We start from the raw sequence: 5,221 nt of genomic DNA, 5'->3' as shown, positions 1-5,221 counted from the left end.
TAGTATGCAGTCTGCAGTGTGTAGTATGCAGTCTGTAGTGTGTATTTTGCGGGGTGTAGTGTGCAGTGTGTAGTATGCAGTCTGTAGTGTGTAGTATGCAGTCTGCAGTGTGTAGTATGCAGTCTGTAGTGTATTTTGCGGGGTGTAGTGTGCAGTGTGTAGTATGCAGTCTGTAGTGTGTAGTATGCAGTCTGCAGTGTGTAGTATGCAGTCTGTAGCGTGTATTTTGTGGGGTGTAGTGTGCAGTGTGTAGTATGCAGTCTGTAGCGTGTATTTTGTGGGGTGTAGTGTGCAGTGTGTAGTATGCAGTCTGTAGTGTGTAGTATGAAGTCCGTAGTGTGTATTTTGCAGGGTGTAGTGTGCAGCGTGTAGTATGCGTTGTGTGTAGTCCAGTGTGGGCGTATGAAAGGGCTCAGGCAGGAACTGTGTGTGTGTGTGTTTAGTGATAACAGCAGCTGCGGTTCAGTCTGGATAACTGGAGGTTGAGCTGATGATAAACTCCAGCTTAACAGATCCTCCGGACGCTCTGTGGGCCGTTTTTCTATCTGCAGTGAAAACAGAGCGCATGACATCTTCAAACCCCCCAAACGAGTGCAGAAAGTAAGCTGTGGGTGTCTCCGGAGAGAAGAAAAAACAATCGCTCCACAGTGAATCATCTGCCGGTATCACTGTGTACATCATGTTTTACAGCAGGAATATGATTGTACTATTGGAGAAAGCGTAATGGTCAACTTCGATCATGTGTGCCTTAATAACCAATCACATTACAGCCTTGACGTCACTGAATTTCAGTCAGAGTTGTGTGACACTCAGTCGCTGTTTACAGACACCATAGGAATGAATGAGAAGTGATATAAACTGAATCCCACCTGTAACAAAAATCAGTGACTTCTCTCATAAAGTGGCTTTTTTGGGGGGTGTAAACTTTTAAAACTAGTCCAATGCAAAAGTATTGTTTAGTGTAAAACATGTTGAAGTTTAGCCAATAGGCTGTCGAATATTAAATGATAAGCTGTTTCCTCTGTTTTTTGTTGTTGTTCAGCGTAGTGAAGCCTCTCCTCTACAGACGTCCATTCAAACAAACGGCCTCCGGTCTCCTTTCCCTCATACTGTTAAAGCGGAAGTGTTCAGCCGTTACATGTTTTGGCTGAAGGTTGCAGGCTTGTCTTCTAGTGCTTTGGCAGAGCTTCATCTGCTCATAAAGATCCACTGTGCCATCATTTACAGCACACGTGATCTGCGTCCGGCTCTTGTGATTCAGAGATCTGAGTGTGAGTTTGTCTGATAAACCACAGGACAATCACGATCATTCTCACAAAACACACGGAGACTATAAATACAGCAGTCTGCTCTGGTCAAGGCTGAGGTTTTGTGTGTTTGTATCCTGTGGAAGTGAGACTGATTGTTTATTAAAAAAGGAATATTTGAGCAAACAATGAGCTCTTCAATTTCTGCTTCTTATGAAACCTCGGCTAACAGTTCTCAGAATGTTCATTACCTTAACATTCATATAGTCAAGATAAAAAAATGTGTAACTTTTTTTTTTTTTAACCCTTCTGCATTGTTCAAATTCACTACCCTTTCGTTATGTTCGGGATGAAAACATCCACTCAATTAAACTGCTGTAAAAATGTATCCGATATATATATATATATATATATATATATAAATTTTTTTTTTTTTTTTTTTTTTTTGCATAGATCTATTAATCAACCTCAGTCCTGATCAAAACTACAAAACTTGTAATGGTCCCACCTAGTGATCAACTGTAAAAATAACAAATTTTACCTCTTCCCAAAAGGGAAAACCACAAACAATCCAGAATGCATGATTATATGGTGTCATGGCTTTGCAATCAAAAAATGTCGTTATAATGGAAGTCAATGGGGCAAAAACAGCCACAAACAATAAATGAGAGAGAAATATTTGTTATCTAATGCTGCACAAAAACTAACAATGCATCAAAGCCAATCTTTTTACTAATCTTTGACATGCCCAAGACTGTAAAAAAAGGTTAAAAAATATCCAGTCCACAATCACTTTTTATATTGAAAATATGTCTTTTTTTCCCAAATCAGTCATTTATGAACTTGGTAATTAATGATTTAAAATCTTGGATTTTTTTTTTTTAATGTTTGGTAGTTTTGATCAGGACTGAGGTTGATTAATAGATTTATGCAAAAATTTAGAAAAAAAAAAATATCTGATACATTTTTACAGCAGTTTAATTTAGTGGATGTTTCCATCCACGAACATAACGAAAAGGTAGTGAATTCGCCCACAGTGTATTGTTAAGTTATTGAAAAATTTAAAAAAAAATCCCAAAATATGTGTCAAAATAAGATTTATCACCAGAAATCATTCCATTAGCTGAAACACAGAGAAAGTTGTTGCCAAAATAAGACTCAACTTTACCCACTAGTGGACGAAAACGTCCCCAACAACGCATAAGGGTTAAATGTGCTTTACAAAATGTACAGGAATAAAAAGAAATTTCATTAGCGAATGTTGCCACAAATAGATTATTCATACATTATTTGTGGAATTTTTTTCTAAAATGTTTTAATTGGATGTTCATCAAACATCTTTGTAAATGTTGGTGTTGGTTTTAGAACGTTCAGAGAACATTCAAAAGTATGGATTAAAACATTTAAAAAAACATTCAGAAAGAACTTAATGTAAACATTATCAAAATGACATTTGAACACATTTTTGTTAGCTGAGTACTAAAAGGTATTAAATCTATGTGTTTTCACCATCTGATCAATAAAACTTCTCAACAATACATGAAAATATATTCTTGTGAATTTTATGGTAAATATATGAATAATTTCTCATTCTGGACTGGTTAGGATTTACACACCCTTCAGAAAGACATTGTGTATAAAGCCTAAAGTAAAAGCAAATAGAGTAACGCTGAGCCTCTGCGTACAGTGAACATGTGCTCATGAAGACATGATGACATTTACAGAGAGTTTGAAATTTGTATTTGGACATATGTCTAACTTTTTTTTTTATTGTAACTGCTTGTTTCAGAGAACATTCAAAAGTAATGTTCCTATAACGTTCGAGGAATGTGAAACTGGAATGTTCTCTTAATGTTAATACATAACCAACAAAAATGCTTCTAAAACATTTAAAGAGGTCATGAACTGATCAACCAATATCTAATCTTTCTTTTCTTTACGTTTCTTTATAAAGCACTAATGAAACAACAGAGCACTGACCAAAGAGCTGTACAGTAATGATCACAGTACACAAGTGTGAGCAAGTGCTTTTACTTGATCACTATTGTCATGATTCAGTCAATGAACTTCCGTTTATTCATCATCCACAATACAGACTCTCACACTACACAGTACACCCTGGACTACATTTCCCATGCTCCATTGCACCAATCACAGTCACCTGATAACAATCACACCATGCACCTGAGACCAATTACACACACATAGCACAATCATCAGACACACTTTATAAGCATTGGACTTCCTTTCACACACTGCCGAGTATTGTTCTGCACATATCCCTCTCCTAGCGATAGCAAGCCATTCCGTGGTTGTTTCCGTATTGTCTTCGCTTCTAGTTTTCATAGTCTTGTTTCGGTTTATAGTTTTCATAGTCTAGTCTTTTCTTTGCTCTGCCCTCTTTCTCATGTTTTGACCCATTTGCTCTGGATTCTGGATTACCCCTCTTCTACCCCTCTTTATATTGTTTGTTCATCGTAGACCCACACTTGCCCTAGGAAGATTCTTTGTCTTGCCCTCTATATACCTGTTTGCCAGTGTTTGACCTATGTCTCATCGGCTCCGGCGTTACATCTATTGCTATGTCTGTTATTACAGATCGTATTACAGATGTTTTGATGCAAAAATCTTGTAAACATTATAAGTGGACCTCAGAAAAGCACAAAATAAAAATAAAAAAGTGGCAGTTCATGACCGCTTTTAAAAACTGGACATTTTAAAAGTTCAGAAAACAGCAATAACACGTCTGTGCAGGCTGTCATAGACATTTAAGCTCATCACAGCAAACAGATGCTGCCTGGTCACCACTGGCTTCTAGAGAATAGAACAAAAAACTATGATATGCATTGCTAAGAACTTAATTTGAACAACTTTAAAGATGATTTTCTCAATATTTAGATTTTTTTGCACCCTCAGATTCCAGATTTTCAAATAGTTGTATCTCAGACAAATACTGTCCTCCTAACAAACCACACATCAATGGAGAGATGATTTATTCAGATGTATAAAACTAATTTCAATAATTAAAAAATTGACCCTTCTGACTGGTTTTGAGCTCCAGGGTCACAGATATATATCAGCTAATAGTTACTGTCTCCAAGGTGTTTCAGAACAGCAAAAATAACTTTTTTTTGCATTCCTGATGACCTTTCCCTCCCATGGATGACCCAAGGCTTGGTGTATTTGAGGGTGTGTGTTCATTAGTGATATCCCGCTCGTCTCCTCGGTTTCACACATGACTGCTCTCGTTGTGTCAAGGCTGTTAATTCCTCTCAGCTGTAGATGAGCGTCCGAAAGCAGGAACAATGTCTAATCTCTGCTCCGTGGCTTTGAACTCGCTCACAAACAAGCTCAAGCGGCCGATTCTCACACTGGAGCGAGACGAGTGAATGCAGAGACAAAGACGTCCAGCCGAGAGCTCGTCAGCCGAGGGATGAGGATTAATTAGCTCAGGTTGTTCAGAGACGGACACAGAAGCCCATCAAGACAGACGGGACATTAACAGACGCTCATTACTATTCCACACACACACATTCTACTGTTTACTTTCACAGCTAGTCATTAAAACCTGTTTTCACTTCCCTTTCTCAGTTTGAACTATAATAATTGAGCTTTATACAATTCTAAGGCCTCTAAATGATCAAACTTTGCTGTTAAACCTGTTTCACACACAATCTTCTGTCTCCAAATGGGAGTTTAGAGTATTTTATCCAGTCAAAGCTCTTTTAGTGTAATTGTACAAGCATCCAGCTTGACTCAGATCTTGTCTGATTGTGATCAAGTAAAGGTCAGAATAATGTCAGTAATATCTCCAGATGAACTCTTCCTGGACTGAAGCAGCTCAGCTTTACTTGATTCTCCATCAATCATGTTTTAGAGTCTCAAATCTGATCCTCAGGATCTTTTGAGGAGCGTTTGTTTCCAGAAGCTTTACTTTCACTGTTCCTCAGCGGAGGAATGATCTTCACAAGCCT

This window comes from Carassius carassius, chromosome 29, assembly GCF_963082965.1.
Source record: "Carassius carassius chromosome 29, fCarCar2.1, whole genome shotgun sequence".
In the NCBI taxonomy this organism is placed as follows: Eukaryota; Metazoa; Chordata; class Actinopteri; order Cypriniformes; family Cyprinidae; genus Carassius; species Carassius carassius.
This window is presented reverse-complemented; position numbering follows the sequence as displayed.